General features: G+C 46.3%; 1 protein-coding gene and 1 pseudogene across 2 annotated transcripts in view; one reads left to right on the forward strand and one right to left on the reverse strand.

Moving 5' to 3' along the window:
- The window catches only part of LOC308171964 (testicular spindle-associated protein SHCBP1L-like), a gene marked incomplete at both ends in the record, with an annotated part of 43,177 nt that overhangs the window by 12,374 nt on the left and 9,766 nt on the right, over positions 1-21,037 (forward strand). The gene's annotated exons all lie outside the window — the stretch shown is intronic.
- The window catches only part of LOC308171650 (ATP-dependent RNA helicase A protein-like), a 31,060-nt pseudogene that overhangs the window by 9,176 nt on the left and 847 nt on the right, over positions 1-21,037 (reverse strand). Inside the window, exons 3-27 of the transcript in view lie at positions 19,704-19,842; positions 18,995-19,182; positions 18,235-18,383; positions 16,811-16,857; positions 15,926-16,041; positions 15,142-15,231; positions 14,679-14,843; positions 14,322-14,399; positions 13,983-14,174; positions 13,280-13,432; positions 12,576-12,658; positions 12,045-12,201; positions 11,671-11,768; positions 10,910-11,123; positions 10,343-10,437; positions 9,947-10,020; positions 7,791-7,943; positions 7,395-7,555; positions 6,118-6,229; positions 5,645-5,806; positions 5,134-5,261; positions 4,448-4,677; positions 4,100-4,215; positions 3,373-3,573; positions 2,325-2,591 (exon numbers count right to left, since the gene is read on the reverse strand). The product of the transcript in view is annotated as an ATP-dependent RNA helicase A protein-like (transcript). The remainder of the gene's footprint in view (positions 1-2,324; positions 2,592-3,372; positions 3,574-4,099; positions 4,216-4,447; positions 4,678-5,133; positions 5,262-5,644; positions 5,807-6,117; positions 6,230-7,394; positions 7,556-7,790; positions 7,944-9,946; positions 10,021-10,342; positions 10,438-10,909; positions 11,124-11,670; positions 11,769-12,044; positions 12,202-12,575; positions 12,659-13,279; positions 13,433-13,982; positions 14,175-14,321; positions 14,400-14,678; positions 14,844-15,141; positions 15,232-15,925; positions 16,042-16,810; positions 16,858-18,234; positions 18,384-18,994; positions 19,183-19,703; positions 19,843-21,037) is intronic.

Consider the following 21,037-nt stretch of genomic DNA (forward strand, 5'->3'; position numbering starts at 1 on the left):
AATACACAGTAGGCCACATTCAACTGTCAACCTCCAGTTGCAGTTCATGGTTGTTTGAAATATTAAGAACAATAAACACTTTATTTCATTATCTCCTCTAATTTGCATTATTATTATTGTAATTGTGTGTCTAGGTCAACTGTTTCACTATACCATGTGAAGACAAAATGGTCCCCTATCGAGGGTCTCATCTCCCGTCTCTGTCAGTCTCTGTGGCGGAACCATTCTTCTCCTCCAATATCACCAACCTGGACCTAGAGATGGTTGAAGAGGTCCTGAAGGAGCAAGATTACTTTGTGCCAATCTTGGATGTCTATCCTGTACAAGGGTTGGGCCCTGCTGTGGATAGCATTGCAGAGTGCCTGGAAAATGCAAGGTAAATACTAGGGGGCGGCAGTGGCTCAGGAGGTAGAGCCGGCGTCTAAGGTTGGCAGTTCGGCGGTTCAAACCATGGCTGGTTATGTGTCAAGGTGTCCTTGAGCAAGGGTCGCCAGGGTCGCCATCTATGGCCGCATAAAATAACAAATTCCAACAATTGACTGACAACTTGATTGCATGGCAATAAAACGTTTTTTTTTTTTTTTACTTTGTATTATTATTACTATTGAGGATATCTGAACATTGAAACCCCAAGGTTTGCCAGAAACAGCTAAGCCTGGTCTTTGACTACATACAAATCTAAATAGAAAACCTAAATTGGAGGTTGCATTTTAGTCTAGATTTAGGCTTACGGCTTTAGTTTAGGCTTAATCTGTGTCTAGGTCCTCTGCAGCTCATCCAGAATGCTGCCTCCAGTCTGGTGTTCAATCTCCCCAAATTCTCCCATGTATTTGTCGCTTTGGACAAAGGTGTCTGCTACATGCCAACAATGTAAATGTAATGCAGTGTAGGTCAGCTTTTGACACCTGAGATCTTGTGCACAGAATTCTTGCAGGTTAGAGTACAGCCTGTATGAATCTCTCTGCTGCAGGTTTTTCTACGATTTGAGACTGGGACGATGAGGAGCAGTGTGAGGAGTACGCTGGGCTCATTGAGAAACGCCTTCAGCTGTGAGTAATAACCATGTTTACTATGCATGCAATTGGAAATATGACTCTGTCTGTGTTTCTTTGACATACCTTGATTACATAATCATCATTGACAATTGGTTGTGATTATTTCTCAGTTTGGTATTTCACTTTGTGGTAAAATTATTATTATCTTCACAAAATATAATGTTAAAGTGACATTGACACCATTGGCGGTATTCTGATTAATACACAACATCGTCTGTATATATTAGTTCATAATTAGTGTATAATTCGTTCATTGATGTTCGTGCTGAATCAATAATAAATCAGTGGAGGTCCACGCCAACAAGCTGGACGCCAACACCTTGGGAGATGTCGGCTGTGACGATCCACACTTGACCCTATGGGGGGCGCTATTACATTTGTTGTCCTGTTGACCCTCTCTCTTGGTTCCAGATGGGCACAGGTGGGGGTGATCATCCTAATTGTCCCAGGAACCATAAGAGTGGGTCAAATTGATGGACTCGCTCTCTTCCTGGTCGACCAGCAGCCTTTTTGGTTGTTGTTACTATTTACTTTAACATTATTTCCATTTAACATATTATTCTTTAATAAATCTCCTATTATTGTTATCCATGTGTCGTCTCCCTTTTTGTCACCTTGTCAAGAGCCAGGCAAGCGTAACATCGGCCTACAGCGGTACTTGACTTGAGAACTGCTGTGCTAACTGTGTTTGTTGCACCCTATGTACAGTTCACTTTACAGTTCGCTTAATATTGTCACGTTTTTTGCACTGGCTCCATAACAAGCATTGTAATAATTGAAAATATTTACATTAAAATAATACTGTTAAAATTCCTCATGGCTCTTTCATTGTGCACACCAAACATCATTAACAGACAACAGGTAGTGGTTGGAAAAAACAAGTTTTAATCAACAGAATCTTCTAATGGCAGCAGACCTGGTCTTTGAGTTAGTACCCCACTCTGGCCAGGCCCACAAGATGACATGAAATCAAGTTTAACATAATATACAAAAAGACATCTAGTCTTGACTCTAAAAAGTCTAGAGAATATAGTTCATGACAATATTTTGGGATTGTCTTGATGCTCAATATGTTCTGACATGGTACAGTATAAATGTCCTCATCTACGGGACAATAAAGTTATGAACATTTTGAATAGGAAGTAAATAAAACTTCCCTACATGACTGAAATGTCCTAATAACCAACACAGAAGAATCAGTTAATGTGACGCCTTACAAACAGGACATGAGACCTACTTCGACTAACACCCACTCCTCACCCTCACCACCCGCCCCTGTTGCCTCCTCTGTAACCACCACCACCTCCACCACCACCTCCACCTCCACCGTATCCTCCTCCTCCTCCTCCACCATAACCTCCTCCTCCTCTGTATCCTCCTCCCCCACCGTAACCACCTCCACCCCTGTATCCTCCACCTCCCCTGTACCCGCCTCCTCCACCCTGGTAACCTCCTCCCCGACCTCTGTACCCCCCACCACCACCACCGCCGCCGTCAAACCTCGCCATCTTAGGAGGCCGTGGGCCATCTCCAAACCTGGAGGGAGGGAGGGAGACAGATAGAGAAGGACAGACAGAGAAATACAGAGACATAGAGTAAAGGAGAGAGACAGAGAGAAATCGGTTATTTCCTGTACTCATAACAGACACATACTACACTACTGAACATGACATCACTTAACTCCAGCCAAGACATTCCCGCCCCCCTGTTCTAGGCTGGTTTTAGAGCCAATGTTGATCATCTACACAGAAGACGCTGCTAATCCATTATTGCCATTTCATACACTATGTCTGGCTGGCCTGCGGGGGTTTATCAGACTATAGCCCTGCCTCAGAAACAACCGTAAGCTCCTCACCGATACCTCAGATCAGAATCACAATCGCTTTTGTTACATCCCAGTGTACAAGTACACAAGAGTAACATTCTTTGGCTTTGCTTCCTCAACATTATATTGCAGCAGATCACAATAATAAAGTACAGTAATAATAAGTGATATAGTAAGTACTAATAAAGTAATAAAGTGATAGTAGTACCAGTCGTACTACAGTGGATTCATCAGGGCAAAATACAATACAATACAATACAATGCAAGTAGTCCGAATATATGTATTATTGTAGTGTGCGTGGGGTTGGTTTGGGGGGGGGGTAGTCTTTTGTTTTTTTTACCAGTGTATTTCTCCAGCAACCTACCTACCGATCTTAATGCCTACAGATCTACACTGGGTTGTTTCAACACAGGGCCTATCATAATTGCCGATTCCCAGAGAGCTGAGAAGGAACTCTACTCCGACCACGTGTGGTGGTCATCTGGTCGTACCGTGCGTTGTTGGCCATGAGGTTCAGCCCTGCGGCCGAGGGCTTGGAGATCTGCCGTATGAGGTTGAGCAGGCGCTCGTTGGTGGGGTCCAGCTGCCTGATGTACTCAGGGTCTTTGCTGACCTCCACCACCAGGGCCTCCATGCCGGCCCGCAGCGCCGCGATGCCCCCAGACACCCCGTGGGGAACCTGCAGCTTGATCCTGGGAGGAGGAAGCTTATTATTGGATTTGATTGATCCTTTATCTGTACAGGAAGATCTGACTGAGACCTGAGTCTGTTTTACAGAAGAGTCTTGTAAGACCTGTTACAAGTACATGGCATGACAGGGAATACCATCAAATAAACATCCTGACAGACATAAATATTAGTAAGAGATAAATATCATTGTAAAAATGTTGTTATCATAAATGGTCTAAGACTGTCCATGCTTGACCGTGAGGATATTCATGTTTGATCAGAAAAGCCGCCCCCCCCCCTACACACACACACACTCCAATGAACAACCCCCCCCCCCATAACTATACATATCCTATTTTGTCTACAATATCAAGTTTTGCACTGTCACAATTTGAACTTCTGGTTAGATGCTAAACTGCCTTTTGTTGTCTGGTACTTGTAATCGGCAATGACAATAAAGTTGAATCTAATCTAATCTAATGTATGTCAAATATTGGCAGGGTAAAAAACGATCCATTCCAGGATTGCACCAGTTAAAAAGCCACTGACCAGTCATCCAGCTCGGTGACGTCTCCGGTGGAGGTGATCTTCTTGGAGGCGAACAGGATGAGCTGCAGAGGGCTGACCAGCGTCATCCCCTTGGCTGAGATCGCTCGAGTACGGATCTGATTGGACAAAAATTAGACCCGAGAAATTAGACCAGTGATGACACGTTGATGCAGCTCAGGGCGCCAATTACTGTGTATATTTCAACGACAACACAACATGTGTCTCCATGACACACTGGATGTTAAACATGAGAAATGTAGTCAACGTCATAGTTGAAAGCTCTAAGAGAGAACATAAAGGTCCAAAATGTGCGGAGAGAAAAAGGATGAAACAAATATAAATAAACACCTTTTCCGAAAAGACAAAGAAGGGCGATGGGTAGGTCATGTCCTGGCTGCTGAACGGACAGTTGACGGAGGACTTGTGTATGAGGGCGTTGCGGCCCTCGGTGGTGAGGATCTTCCTCTTCTCCTTGTGGTAACACACGTTGGGGTAGGAGCCGAAGGTCAGCAGGGAGATGACCACGTCCAGGTTGTTGTCGGGGCCGACGTTGTTGAACATCTGAGTCATCAGACACTCTGCAGCCGCCACGTCAAACCACACATAACAACAGGAAGTGGAACAGTATAAACGTGAGACAGACTGTTGTGCTATGAATGAATTTAACTGTACAACTAAAACAAAACAACTTTGTTTTAGCTGTCTTTGTTTTAGTTCTCTATTTTTCCAGTTTTACAATGACAACAGTGTAGTAGATTTATTATTATAGTAGATTTATTATATTATTATTATTATTAATAATAATAATAATAATAGTGAATTTATTCTGTATAACACTTTTCTCATCCCTGTAATACACTACATTCTATGGAGAGAACAGGAATAGATACATAAATACAAATGAACACAAAAACATAGTCAGTAAAAACAACAATAACAAATAGTTTAAAAAGCAATGTTTAAAAAGACGGGTTTTGAGGGATCATTTATGGGGATTATCCCGATGCCGTTGTGGTTGTTCATGTATACCGTACCTTCGGGGAAGCCAGAGTTGATGAGGATGTCCTTCAGCTGGACCTTGGCCTCCCAGGTCATCCTCAGGGTGGACATGTTGAGCCTCTTATGGTCACAGAACCGGGCCTCCGCGTCCTCTCCGCCCATCCTGCAACCACAGCACCACTTAACAAGGCTCCCTGCCACTGCCACTGCCACACACCTCCACTACAGCACCACTTAACAAGGCTCCCTGCCACTGCCACTGCCACACACCTCCACTACAGGGCAGGATGGTGGAGGGCAGGGCTCACTGTAATGCATGGAAGGGAATGAGGACTGAGGACTTCCTGCATGGAAGGGAACGAGAACTTCCTCATTCCATTCCGTTCCATGCATCACAGCGAGCCCTGTCTTCTGATTTCCACCTCCTCTGTTCATTTGTCATTCCTTGAGTGTGAGTTATGAGTGTGAGTTATGAGTGTGAGTTTTGAGGGCCCGAACACAAGCACGGGGCTGTTAGGTGCCCTGCTCTGAAGGCTCTAGACCCACCTGACTTCGTCCCAGGCCTGGAAGACGGACAGCAGGGCCACGTGGTCGGAGAAGCGCGTCCCCGCGTAGTTCCTGTGGGCGAAGCCGAGCCGCCGGCCCTCGCTGACAAAGGGCTCCGGGAAACAGGTGGCCGCCGAGATCGTGCACACGGCATCACCCACACTGGAGGCCAGGAGAGACCAGGAGAGACCAGGGGGAGAGGAGACCAGGACATGTTAAACATAATTTGCAGTACAGGCCCTGTCTATGGTGGGGTGTTGTTTTGACACCTAATCGTATGGAGAAACAAATCTGTCATAAGGGTAATATTATATCATAGATATATGATATATGATATTTGCTCTGCTCAGCACTATATGCTGAATTAAACTGGGGGCCCCTAGTGAATTGTACGGTACTGATTTCTCACTGAACTATTCATCTGAAATAAGGGGAAGGATTTGACTGAGTCCAGGTAGAATGTCTGATCCTACCTGAAGATGCAGCCCATGATCATCATCTTCCCCAGGCGAGGCTCGATGGGCAGCTTGGCCAGGATCCGGCCCAGAGGAGTCAACTCATCATTGGTGTCCAGAGCATCCAGTTCTATATGGAGACATGTCAACATCAGGTTCTACATGGAGACATGTCAACATCAGGTTCTACATGGAGACATGTCAACATCAGGTTCTACATGGAGACATGTCAACATCAGGTTCTACATGGAGACATGTCAACATCAGGTTCTACATGGAGACATGTCAACATCAGGTTCTACATGGAGACATGTCAACATCAGGTTCTACATGGAGACATGTCAACATCAGGTTCTACATGGAGACATGTCAACATCAGGTTCTACATGGAGACATGTCAACATCAGGTTCTACATGGAGACATGTCAACATCAGGTTCTACATGGAGACACGTCAACATCAGGTTCTACATGGGAACATATCAACATCCAGTTCTACATGGGAACATATCAACATCCGGTTCTACATGGGAACATAGAAACATCCAGTTCTACATGGAGACATGTCAAGATGCCATCAGTTCCAAGACGAGGACTTCCTAGATTCAATCATTTGTAATGATTCAAGAATGGATCTCTTCTAGAACTTCAGAGGAGAAAACATCCCATTCTTAGGCTGCGGTCGTAAATTCGCTCTGGAAATCTGATCAGCACTCATGGAATGCCTCTTGTCCAATCACGGATTGATGGCAGCTGCTGGACTGAAAAAATCAGGTGTAGTGCTGAGGCACAAATATGTACATTTCAAGCCTGCAAACTGCGACACTTTAAATAAATGTGCAATAACACTATTGTGCAATATGACAACCCTAGTCGTCTATCTGTACAGTATAGTATAGTGGATAGTGTACATAGCCTTTATTTATGTAAACCAGCTCCTTCCCTTCTTGTGATTTTTTAAAAAGTGTTTTTTTTTCTTTCCTAACACCAGGGGAGCCACCCCTCCTAAATTTCGTTGTTTGGTACCTGTACTGTAGCAATGACAATAAAGACCATTCATTCATTCAAATGACTTGGGTCCCTTTATGACGTTGAACCCAGTGTGCGCTACCGCCGCTCTCAGAGCAAATTTTACGAACGCAGCCTTGGTGTTGTTTCCAACAGCGAGGCTCTTCTCGAACCTCAGAGGAGAATACATTCCGTTCTCGGTATGGTTTTCCCAACAGTGAGGCTTGTTCTAGAGAACACTGAGAGAGAAGACGTTCTACTCCCAGGTCAAAGGTGAGAGAGCCGCACCTCTGAGCGTGTGCTCTGCCTCGATGACGGCGTCCAGCGGCGGGGGCTCGATGGCCTTGGACAGGAACTGTCCGATGGCTCCTAGTCTCAGCAGCTTGATGCTCAGCGCCACCTCGTGGAGAGGAGTACGGAAGATCTCCGGGGTCATATGGGTCTCCAGTCTAGAACGACAAGAAGACAGGGGCGGGTAAGAAGGAGGGGGAGGTACACCATTAACAACTACTGTAGAAAAGGAGGTTCTAGAGCATTCCAACAGGAGGTTGAGGGTCGTAAGGAAGAGAGAGGGAATTAAGTAGCATCTCTTCAGAGAGAGAGAGAGAGAGAGAGAGAACATCAAATTGTGCATCTCTTCAACAGGGTTCTAGAGCGTTCTGGTCGCGGGGCGGGGGTCCGTACTTGTCGAAGCGCGCTCGGCTGCAGAGGTGGAAGCAGAACCCGGCGCGTACCCGGCCGGCCCGGCCCTTCCTCTGCTCCAGGTTGGTCTTGGACGCCCACACGGTGGCGTAGTTGGTCATGTTGTTGTGAGACGTGAACAGCTTCACCTTCTGCCTGGGAAAAACAGGAAAGAGACCATGGTTAACTTCCTGTCAGTAAACGGCTTCACCTTCTGCCTGGAGAGGAAACAAGTTTCAAGTTCCATTTTTATTGTTACGTCACATCCAAGTGTATGAGAGTACCGTATTTTCCGCACTATAAGGCGCACTTAAAAGCCTTTAATTTTCAAAAAAAACGACAGTGCGCCTTATAATCCGGAGCGCCTTATATATGGATCAATTGGTTAATTGGTTGATCCATACTGGTTGTACACGGCGCTCAAGATGCTCTGTCAAAATGTTTCAGTACGACTGGTAAACTACAAAGCCGCACCGCTTGCAGCATTACGGTAATCAGTAAACACCGGTACTGATGTGCTTACTCACAGTCCCACACCACAAGACCCCAAGTAAAGAAGACTAAACAGAGTTTCCGAGGGAACAAAGCGAGATGGCCACAGTTAGAGGACAAACTCGAACAGTGGGTTGTTGAACAGAGAGCAGCAAGTAGAAGCGTCTCTACAGTCACTATTCGAATGAAGGCAACAGCGCTAGCACGGGACATGAACATCGATGAATTTCGAGGCGGTCCTTACATGAATCTTGGTGCTTTCAACTTGAAGTTTTAAAGTACCCACTCTGGTCACTTTATCATGAATCTTGGTGCTTTCAACTTGAAGTTTTAAAGTACCCACTCGATATAATAAACAACAGTTTAACGATCACTAAACACTTATAATTTGTGTATTGGATTCATTATTCTCGTTTGCCGGAGGCTACCGGTAAGGGAGGGTTGACTTGTAAACATACTTTCGTTTTAGCTCGTGTTCAAAAGCAAGAACTGTGTGTTCATCTAGTTATGTGTAGTTATGTGTTTTTAGCATGTCGATGTTCTCCCAGCATGTTGTCATGTTATTAAAATACAGTTTAGACCTTCGTAGCGATGTGTTTTGTTAGCAGCGTTCGTAGCTGTGGCTGCGTTCAGAGTCACTTTTCTCCCATTCAGTGTTTGAGGTGAACCAACATTCAAATACGCCTGTCGTGTTCAATCTTTCTCTGATTTGAATGTATGACACATCATTTGAAAGCTTACAATCTGTAGTTTAAGCATGTGTAAAACTGAAAAATTACGTTGCACATTTCACCAGGAGCTGTCACATATTGGTTGTTGGTTATAATTGTATAGCCTATTGGTTGTTTTCTGGTGTTGTTTTATTGTTTTGCTCTGTTTGTAGTCTACTTGATGTATTTTTATCAGCTGTTAAATCACCACAGCGGTTAATCCACTAATAGAGATAATAGCAGACTGAAAATGCTTGTAGCCAACTACTCTATATCTCGTGGTCGCAGCTATTGCGAATTGCTATTCACGCGAGTCAGCTGTGAATCACCGCAGGTCCTTGACGCTTGTTGCAAAAATGGATGACGAACGGCTGATACTTGAGGTGGAAAAATATATATTTTTTACAGTGGAGCAGGTAGAACGTTGACGGTGACAACGCTCAGGTGGAGCATGGACAACGGGAAGTTGACACAACACCGATGGAGAGGTGACACAACGCAGTTGGTGGAGCTTGGGCGTAACGCAACCCCAGTCAAACGTTTGACTGCAGTATTCTATATTCTATTCTATGCGCCTTATAATCCGGTGCGCCCTGTATATGAAAACAGTTCTAAAATAGGCCATTCATTGAAGGTGCGCCTTATAATCCGGTGCGCCTTATAGTGCAGAAAATACGGTAACATTCTTAGGCTTCGGTTTCTTGACATCGCAGCACAAAGACTAATAAGGCAACTGTTGTAGTTGTATATCATTTAATACTGAGAATTGAAGTCTCTCTACATGTTGGCGAATCTAGCACTCAAGGAAGGCCCATTTCCTTCCTGTAAGAGATGCGTTACAACGATCCCCCCCTCCTCCGATGTTCTATCACCACCAGCCCCCCTGACCGCCACAGAGTACAACAGTAATGATGAATGCTGTAGCAGCAACAATATTATTCGTCTTATGGGACTTACTTGCAAGAGTCGATCACATAGACGACGTCATTGATGGTGATGCTGGTCTCTGCGATGTTGGTGGACAGAATCACCTGGAAAGACACGACAGGACACATCAGATAGAGCCTGTTGACCTTTGACAGGACACATCAGATAGAGTCTGTTGACACCAGTCATGACAGGATAGATGTTGACACCATTCCTCATTCCATTCCGTGTGTTAGCCCATCCTCCGAGCTCCACCTCCACCAGCAGTGACAGTCTGAGGTTTCAGAGGTTCTATGTGTGTATAATCATATCGATCGATCCCGCTACCTCTCGCATGCTAAGCATAAGCGTTTGAGCTAATCCCCCGTGTCCCTGTGTCCCTGTGTCCCTGTGTCCCTGTGTGTGGTGTCCCTGTGTGTGGCGCACCTTGGTGATGTTCTCAGGGACGGGCTCAAACACCCTCCTCTGCTCCTCTCTGGGGATCTGGGAGTGGAGGGGCAGGATCCGGTACCGCTGGCTCCCTGTGGGGGGGCAGGAAGAGGACATGAATGTCTGTTTTATTATTCTATCGTCTCTTTATTTTTGTTGTTGTTGTTGTTGTTGTGCCTTAATTTCCCCTCGGGATCAATGAAGTACCTATCTATCTATCTATCTAGGTTTTTCTATGACTAATAAAGATTTGAATAGGAATCTGATGTAAAATATAATGATCTGCTTGTATCAATCGCATAATATCTCATATAAATCATTTCGTTGAAGAGACTAAAAGCATAGAATCTGAATATTAATAGAAAAAAGTAGCATTATTTAAATAATGAAAAAGAAACAGACAGAGAGAGAGAGATAGAGAGAAAGAGAGACAGGGAGAAAGAGAGAGAGACAGAGAGAGAGAGAGAGAGAGAGACAGAGAGAAAGAGAGACAGAGAGAGAGAAAGAGAGACAGAGACAGAGAGAGCAAGTGAGCGATAGAGAGACGTAGTAAACCCTTCGGACCAAAGTGGGGGTTCATCTCCAGGTGTTTCTGCATGGAGAAGATGAGGTTCCACCCGGGGAGGAAGATGAGCACGGCCCCGGTCACCTGCAGGGTCTCGATGTACTTCAGCAGGGCCTCCACCAGCTCAAACGGGGTCTCCTTCTCACTCATCAGGGCCATGGAGCGTTGTGTCGCCGGCCCGTAGTCCCCTTTGCACAGCAGGTTACAGTTGGTCTGGGAGGGGGGACCAGAGAGGGCGTGGAGGAGTACATTCACATTTACATCTTTGACATTTAGCAGACGCCTTTACGCAAATAAATGTGGGGGTAGTGGTGGTCTAGTGGATAGGGAGTTGGACTGGTGATCGGAAGGTTGTCAGTTCAAATACCGCCTGAAACACCACCCCTAGTGTGCCAGATTTATAAACCACAAGGAGTGGAAGTTAAAGTTAGAGTGAGTGGCATGCAGCTAACTAAACAAGAGTGTTGTACTAAGCAAGCTCGGTTCGAGCGATTAGCATTCTGTCGTCTTCATCTATGGGAATGGGAAAGGTCATGTGCACCACTGATTTGGAGGCCGTCGACAATTTGTTAACTTGAAAAGAACCCTGTTACTCATTGTTTAAGCAACACTTTGGTTTTCTTTTCTAGAGACGTGTCAACCTAAACATTCCATTAATCTGTAGACAAATCAACTCATAGGAAAAGATGAATGAACACATTATATTTTTTATTATAGTTTTAAATGAAGCCGTGAAATAATAAAAAGACACATGCCGTACCTCTTCATCGCCTCCGTCGTCATCCTTGTCCTTCCTCTTCTTGTCCATTGGAGGAGGGACGAACTGGGTCATCTGGATGCAGTCTTCCAGAAAGTACTCTGGGAAAAGAAGGATTTAACATATTTATGAAATATTACTACAAGCCTGATAGTTCTACATACGCTGAGGAACAGGAGAGATACATTAAATGGGGGATGTGTGTGTGTGTGTGTGTGTGTGTGTGTGAGGTTGTTGGTCTGTGTGTGAGTGTGTGAGTGTGTGTGTGTGTGTGTGTGTGTGTGTGTGTGTGTGTGTGTGTGTGTGTGAGTGAGTGTGTGTGTGTGTGTGCATGTGAGCGTGTGAGCGTGTGTGAGCGTGTGTCTGAGCCTCCGTACCCTGCACAGGGAAGGTGCGTCCGTGCACCTCTATGACGGGGCAGTTGAAGTAGTACTCTCTGAACATGGTGGTGTCGATGGTGGCCGACATGAGGATGATGCGGACCTGAGGGTACGCCTGGATGACATCACGCAGCACCACCATCAGGAAGTCCGTCTGGGCGGGCACAGGAAGAAGGTTTTAGAATCACTCAAACTTTATTAAACAGATTACTTTGTAGGGGCAACAAACAGTATATACAGTATATACAGTTATCTAAAAAAAAAATCTGTGTGGGTTCCGTCAGAATGACCAAGGTTTTCCCTGGACAAAAGTAAAGAAAGGGGGAAAATAAATAAATATATATAATAATAATAATAATAATAATAATAATAATAATACATTATATTATATATAATTCTTTAGTTTTGTCCAGGGAAAACCTTAGTCATTCTGACAGAACACACAAAGAATTCAGAATTCAGACTCATGAATTCAGAATTCAACAACAAGAGGTCCGAAGGGGATCATCTAGAATGTAATGAACTCACGTTGATGTCTCTCTCGTGGATCTCGTCGACGATCACGTGACTGATCCCTCGAATGCCTGCCTCCAGCTTCCGCAGTAACACACCTGAACACAGAACAACAGCAGTTCAGTAACACCTAAACACAGAACAACAGCAGTTCAGTTCACATCTCAACACAGGGGGGGGGGGGAGATGGATAGAGAGATAGAGAGATGGATATCCAGACCTGTTATGGCCAATTTTACTTTAGGCTTTTATTTTGGATGATTTGTGTTTAATGTTTTGAGTTATATTTATATTTCATGATTAATGTTTATTTTATGTTTTTGGTTATTTATGTAAAGAATAGCGTTATGTTTTTGGTTATAGAATTATTCATGTTTTAGTCGTAATTGAGTGTCACATGGCGAGATGATAGGATGGGCCCAGGTGTATTTATTGAGTCAATTAGCAGCACCTGGGTGGATGGAAATAGGTTAGACTGGCAACAACATTATTTTGACCACGATCACTCTTTTCTGTAATCACATACTTTACCGTTGGCTTTATGACTTTTCGTTTCGTTTTGAATACATTGGATTACTTTTCGGACAATAATTATTTAACATTTTTATACAACATACACGGAAAGCGTGGCGTGCGTGATTATCCAACCCAGACCATTACTGTTTTCATTCCCAACGTGGAATTGGCGGCTACAAGACCCCTAGGAGAGAGAGACCTACCGACAGTGCAGAAGAGGATGCTGGCGTGCGGGCGTGGCAGGATGGACTCGAAGCGGACGCTGTAGCCGCAGCTCTTCCCCACCTCCTCCCCACCTCCTCCCCCCGCTCGTAGGACACGCGCTCCGCCACCGACACCGCACTGATACGCCGGGGCTGGGGAGGGACAAACATGTTTTAATATTTTCTATTCAAATGTGTATTTAAGTTTTTAGGGCATTTCTGCTTTATTGGGAGATAGTAGATATTGACAGGAAGGATGAGTGAGAGAGAGGGGGGTGGGGTGACATGTAGGATGGCTGGAATGGCGTAGCTCACGAAGGCGCATGCCACACATAATCGCAGCAGGTCCCTGGTTCGATTGCGGCCATCGACATATCCTGCATGTCATCCTCTCTCTCTCTCCCTCACCCATCCTTCCTGTCAATCTGTACTGTCTCTATCCCAATAGAGCAGAAATGCCCTAAAAACATATTGTAAATACATAATAATACTATTGATATACACTATTCATATGCTATTCATACAGTCATACACTTTTAATGGCTTGGGACTTTCATGACAACTTCTACTGAAACAGAGAAATAAAAATAATGCATAATTGAAAGAGGACTGGAAAACAATCCCAAACCAACAACAACAACAGTCTCCTCATCCAAAGCAAACCGATCAGGAGCGTGGGCTGTACTTCCTGGTTGAGCGTTACCTGGGTTACGACGATGTTGCAGTCGGACGCCCTCCCGCTCTTGATGAACTGGTCCAGGATGAACTGGGGCACCTGGGTAGTTTTGCCGCAGCCTGTGGCGCCTCGGATGATGACCACGGGGCTGGTCTGGACGGCCGCCATGATCTGCTCCTCGAACTTCTTCACAGGCAGCTGCTCGCGATCCGCCACGATCTGGAGACACAAGGTCAATAAAGTATATATTATTATTATTACCCACAACCAATGCGTTGTTAGCACCATGCTCTACCAACTGAGCCACAGAGGACCAAACAAACAAACAAACAAACAAACAAACAAACAAACAAGGACGTCACCTACCTTCTGCAGGCTGACATCCTGGTCCAGCTGGTAGCAGAGCTCACTCTGAAGGTCTGAGCTGATCTGCTCCGGGGTGCACTGAGGGAGAGAGGGAAGGAGAGCTTGAGATGGGCAGAGGCTCTGGAAGGGTCTGGTATTAAAGGATGAACAGGTTTGACTTCAAGGCGAATCATTTAAAAAGTGGTCGACGTTTGAAAAAGAAAAGACAAACCGTCCAGAAAAAACAGTTCAGATGGAACGTTGTGAAAAACAAATCAACATCTAGGTCTAGAAAAACATAGAAATAGAACACACGGACGAACCGTTCTATGAATTCTATCTCTACGATAAAACAAAACGTAAAGAGTTGCGACTCACGAAGGCGAGCGGCCCCTCGTCGATGTTGCTGCTGGTCCAGGGGTTCCAGTTGACCTGGGGGGGGGACCAGGGGACCACCCCCGCCATGCTCTGCCTCTGGCTGGGCTCGAACACCGCCATCTTCCCCTGGACCAGGGACACTGGGGGGTCGCTGGGGTCGCAGGGCTGTGGGGGGGACATGTCAGACTGAGGAGGGAGCAGCTGGAATACAAACCGCAGGGTCCAGTTGTTCAGAACGTTTGAACGTTGGCTGATTTTGAGGGGGAAAATCTGCCAGCTGGATAGCGCAAAAAGATTCGGGATCATTCTGATTCCCGATTAAAGGTTCTGAACAACTGGGCCCATGTTATTGTGTTTAACTCCTTCAGCGTCGAGGGGGAATAAAGTCACCCAAACTGTCAACATTCTAGAGTGCCAAGGGAGACTTTATTGACCAGAGACACGTCAATTCGAGCCCACTTACAGGTGGAGGGATCTGAACCCCCAGGTCCTGGACCATGCTCTGCAGCTGGTTCTGCAGGTCGTCTGCCACGGTCACCTCATACACCTCCAGCTGGGGGACAGACACACCATGACGTCATCACTAGGAACTCAGGGACATCCACACAGTCACACGACACGTGCACTGCATGGGGGGTAACCATAGTTGGTTGTGAAAGCAACATAGACCTACACACACCTCACATATTACATTTGTATATGTGCAGAGTACACAAGTAGTCACGGTAAAGATGGAGAATAATCAATCGAGAACATGACCGGCTTACTAAAAAAGATCATGGGGCCGGTTTCCCAGACAAGACATCTGCAGGTCTTAAGTCCAGGACTAAATCACACTTAATGGAAACATCTCCATTGAGGATGTTTTTTAGTCTAGGATTAGGCCTCAATCGGCATCCATGAAACCAGACCATGAAGTTAGAAGAGCAGCGACTATTTCTTTTCCAGTTTAAAGTCAGATCCTAGAATCTCACCGAGACAGACAAGGAAGTGAGATGGTAACTACCGGTACTGGTATTAATCAATAAAAAAGAGATATAAGTCTAGATCGAGTTCTTCTAAACCAAGCGTACGATCTCTCCCTCCTTGATTGATTGATTGAAAACTTTATTAGAAGATTTGCAGAAGTAGGTACATGAAAGTACATATTACATACAAGGTCAACTAACAGGATAAAAACCCAAGAAAGCCACTGGCTTATTTCAATTGGGGTCCTTGATTCTCAATTCATCGTTACATGTAAGTACCTTCTTCTTCTTATAGGGCTCGATGACGCTGAGGTGGTAGAGCTGGCGGACGATGGAGAGGGCGCAGGACTGGGCCGCCAGCTTCTTGTTGGAGCCGTGCTCCCTGGCGATGATCTCTACGAGAAACAACCAAGAGCATCTTAACGTACAACCAAGACCATCATAACGTACAACCAAGACCATCATAACGTACAACCAAGACCATCTTAATGTACAACCAAGACCATCTTAATGTACAACCAAGACCATCTTAACGTACAACCAAGACCATCTTAATGTACAACCAAGAAGACCATCTTAATGTACAACCAAGACCATCTTAATGTACAACCAAGACCATCTTAACGTACAACCAAGACCATCTTAATGTACAACCAAGACCATCTTAATGTACAACCAAGACCATCTTAATGTACAACCAAGACCATCTTAACGTACAACCAAGACCATCTTAATGTACAACCAAGACCATCTTAATGTACAACCAAGACCATCTTAATGTACAACCAAGACCATCTTAATGTACAACCAAGACCATCTTAACGTACAACCAAGACCATCTTAATGTACAACCAAGACCATCTTAACGTACAACCAAGACCATCTTAATGTACAACCAAGACCATCTTAATGTACAACCAAGACCATCTTAACGTACAACCAAGACCATCTTAATGTACAACCAAGACCATCTTAACGTACAACCAAGACCATCTTAATGTACAACCAAGACCATCTTAACGGACACTTACTGGGGAGTTATATCATGTTCTTATATCACTATTTGCACTTCTGGTTAGATGCTAAACTGCATTTCGTTGTCTAGTACTTGTACTGTCTAGTACCGAACTGTCTAAATGGAAACATCAGGCGTCAGGTACTTACTTCTACCAAGCTGTCTCACAAACAACTGCATCTCAGCGATGAAACTCCTGAAACACAAATGTTAGAATCTCCATCACCCCCCACTGCCACTCAGCCAGGAACCTTTCTATGTAGAAATAGTAGAACTGTGTAAGAAAACCGACGAACCGACAGACCTCTGCCTAGTGTCCTCTCAGACGACCCCCGGGGAGAAGACCGTGTGTTTTTCTGCCAGACTTGAACCAACAACCACCTCACCCCTCCCCCTCAGCCACAGACGGCCCACAGACCCCCAGTCTTGGTGGAACACACAGTGACACCAGAAATCACAACCACACAATACTGTGCCCTTTCCACCATCCATCACTCCATCCCTCTATCGCTCCGTCCATCCATCCATCCCTCCGCTGTGGTTGCCACCATGTAACAGCTTTAGTGCGCCTAAACCATGTCACATGTACTTGACAAAGCTGGGTTGTGAATCCTGGCGTCACTGTTGTTCTGTCCCATTGACTTGTCCTGTTTGTTTATAGTGAAGGATTCATCATCGTCATCATCATCACTGGATGGCCATGCTGCAAAGTAAGAAGTACCTATGTTTTTCTCTCTACAAATGTGACTTTTAACCACGACCCTGACCCATAACCCCTCCTCCTGCTGGCTCGATCGGGGTGATCAGTTAAATCATACTTGTCTTACTGGGTATAATGTTCCGATGTTTATTTACATTTTATTCTATCATTCAATTGTTTATTTTGTTGAGCTGCTATAACACCTTAATTTCTCCTTGAGGTATCTACCTACCTACCTACCTACCTACCTACCTACCTACCTACCTACACATCCTACAGCCAAATCCTAACCCTAGATTAAGACCAGATACCTCATCTACTTGCTAACACGTTACATATTATGTTTTATTCGCCAATTTTGTAAACTTGGACCTGTACCGGTGAGCTTTCTTGGCCAGGTCTCCCTCGAAAAAGAGATTTTAACCTCAAGGGACCTCCTGGTTATATAAAAATAACTAAAACAAACGATATAACAGCTGATCTTGACTTCTGCAGCATGGCCGTCCAGGGGGATGAGACCAGCGTCATGTTTGGGTTCTGAGATCTCTCAGGTGTCATCACACACCCGGGAGGGCTCTCTCTGTCTCCATAGCAGTCCAGCAGGAAAACACACGGCCCCCGTCTCACACTACAGCCCTGTGTATCTAACACACTACAGCCCTGTGTATCTAACACACTACAGCCCTGTGTATCTAACGCACAGTCTATTGGATCGACACGCTAAACACTCTGATCTGTGGGATGATGGCCCGCCCCCCCACCCCCGCCCCCCCTGACCTGTTGTGGTCAACCCCCCCCGGCCCCCTATCCCCTCCCCCTCTGACTTGTTGTGGCCCCCCCCCCACGCTGCCCCCCACCCCCGCCCCCCCTGACCTGTTGTGCTCCGGGCCCACTTGGCTGTATTTGTAATCCGTCTGGTTCTTCTCCTTATGGAAGAACTGGTTCAGACGGGCCTTGGCGTTCTCCAGGGTCCAGTTGCCATGGAGACCCGCGTTCAGATCCACCTCCTCTGACTCCAGAGTCTTGGGGGGTGGGGGGGGGTGGGAGGGGAGAGTAGTTACATTTCAGTGGTTGAGTTCTTCAGTAAGCACGGGGAGCTTAATAGCTGACATTGAAAATAGTTCAACATATAATGAAGGCTTTTATTAGCCTTTTTTAATTGAAAATGTTTATCGTTCTATTGTATCTTTCTTCTTGTTTTTAATCTGTAGCATGTTGAGATTTCTTTATGTAAAGTGCATTACAAATAAAATTATTATTATTATTATAATGTCATTGATGAGTGTTAAATACAATTATTGTAATGTTGTATATTATAGACTTATATAGATGTTATAGATGTTGTATATAGACATGCTAAGACAGTGTATCATGACTACGGAGAGTCATCCTAGACTCATAATAAACACCTTCAATAATCTATGTTATCTTTAAAACAGCGGGTGTGTGTGTGTGTGTGTGGGTGTGTGTGTGTGTGTGTGTGTGTGAGTGTGTGTGAGTGTGAGTGTGTGTGTGTGTGTGTGTGTGTGTCTGTGGGTGTGGGTGTATATGTGTGTACGTGTATGTGTGTATGTGTGTTTGTGTGTGTGTACGTGTATGTGAGTGTGTGTGTGTGTGTGTGTGTGTGTCCTACCGCCTGAGCCTCCTGCTTGTTTCTCTTCTCGTAATACTCCTTCAGGTTTGCCCCGCGGTCCCACGGCGCCCCTCCCCCTCCTCCTCCTCCTCCTGAGAAATTAGCACCTCCTCCTCCTCCTCCTCCAGCACCTCCTCCTCCCCCTCCGTACCCCAGACCGGTGACTCCTGGGATGGGTCCAGAGGCGTCTGCTCTTGCCAAGGTAACAACAAGAGGAGCCGTGAGACATTGGGATCGGGGTTAATAAGATAACTGTGTAAAACTCCCTCTGTGTAAAACCCGCAATAGTGTGTATCGACTTTTTCTTCAAATATGTTTTTAGGGCATTACTGCTTTATTGGGATAGAGACAGTAGAGACTGACAGGAAGGATGGGTGAGAGAGAGGAGGATAGAGACAGTAGAGACTGACAGGAAGGATGGGTGAGAGAGAGGAGGATAGAGACAGTAGAGACTGACAGGAAGGATGGGTGAGAGAGAGGAGGATAGAGACAGTAGAGACTGACAGGAAGGATGGGTGAGAGAGAGGAGGATAAAGACAGTAGAGACTGACAGGAAGGATGGGTGAGAGAGAGGAGGGATGTCATGCAGGATAGGTCGATGGCCGGAATCGAACCTGGGACCTTGCGACGATAAGGCATGCGCCTTAGTGAGCTACGCCACTGACGCGGCGCCCAGACTGGACGGACTTACTCAGTGAGGTGATCTTACCGTGCTCAGCTTTGACCACCAGGTGAGGGGGGATTGGCCCACTGGCAGGAAGGCTTCCGAAGCCCCCGCTCCCGCCCCCGCCCCCGAAGCCCCCCGCTCCTCCCCCGTTGCCGGGGTCACTGAAGTCAGGGACACTCGCCTGTCGATAGAAAGCGGAGACACTGAAAAGTGTTTTAACCACCACCAACCTCCCCTAGTGTTCTAACCACCACCAGCCTCCCCTAGTGTTCTAACCACCACCAGCCTCCCCTAGTGTTCTAACCACCACCAGCCTCCCCTAGTGTTCTAAGCACCACCAGCCTCCCCTAGTGTTCTACCACCACCAGCCTCCCCTGGTGTTCTACCACCACCAGCCTCCCCTAGTGTTCTAACCACCACCAGCCTCCCCTAGTGTTCTAACCACCACCAGCCTCCCCTAGTGTTCTAACCACCACCAGCCTCCCCTAGTGTTCTAACCTCCACCAGCCTCCCCTGGTGTTCTACCACCACCAGCCTCCCCTAGTGTTCTAACCACCACCAGCCTCCCCTAGTGTTCTAACCACCACCAGCCTCCCCTAGTGTTCTAACCACCACCAGCCTCCCCTAGTGTTCTAACCACCACCAGCCTCCCCTAGTGTTCTACCTCCCCCAGCCTCCCCTAGTGTTCTACCTCCACCAGCCTCCCCTAGTGTTCTAACCACCACCAGCCTCCCCTAGTGTTCTAACCACCACCAGCCTCCCATAGTGTTCTAACCACCACCAGCCTCCCCTAGTGTTCTAACCACCACCAGCCTCCCCTAGTGTTCTAACCACCACCAGCCTCCCCTAGTGTTCTAACCACCACCAGCCTCCCCTAGTGTTCTAACCACCACCAGCCTCCCCTAGTGTTCTAACCACCACCAGCCTCCCCTAGTGTTCTAACCACCACCAGCCTCCCCTAGTGTTCTAACCACCACCAGCCTCCCCTAGTGTTCTAACCACCACCAGCCTCCCCTAGTGTTCTAACCACCACCAGCCTCCCCTAGTGTTCTAACCACCACCAGCCTCCCCTAGTGTTCTAACCACCACCAGCCTCCCCTAGTGTTCTAACCACCACCAGCCTCCCCTAGTGTTCTACCTCCACCAGCCTCCCCTAGTGTTCTAACCACCACCAGCCTCCCCTAGTGTTCTAACCTCCACCAGCCTCCCCTAGTGTTCTAACCTCCACCAGCCTCCCCTAGTGTTCTAACCAGCACCAGCCTCCCCTAGTGTTCTAACCACCACCAGCCTCCCCTAGTGTTCTAACCACCACCAGCCTCCCCTAGTGTTCTAACCACCACCAGCCTCCCCTAGTGTTCTAACCACCACCAGCCTCC

This window comes from Nansenia antarctica (genome assembly GCF_963989245.1).
Source record: "Nansenia antarctica genome assembly, chromosome: 16".
NCBI lineage: Eukaryota > Metazoa > Chordata > Actinopteri > Argentiniformes > Microstomatidae > Nansenia > Nansenia antarctica.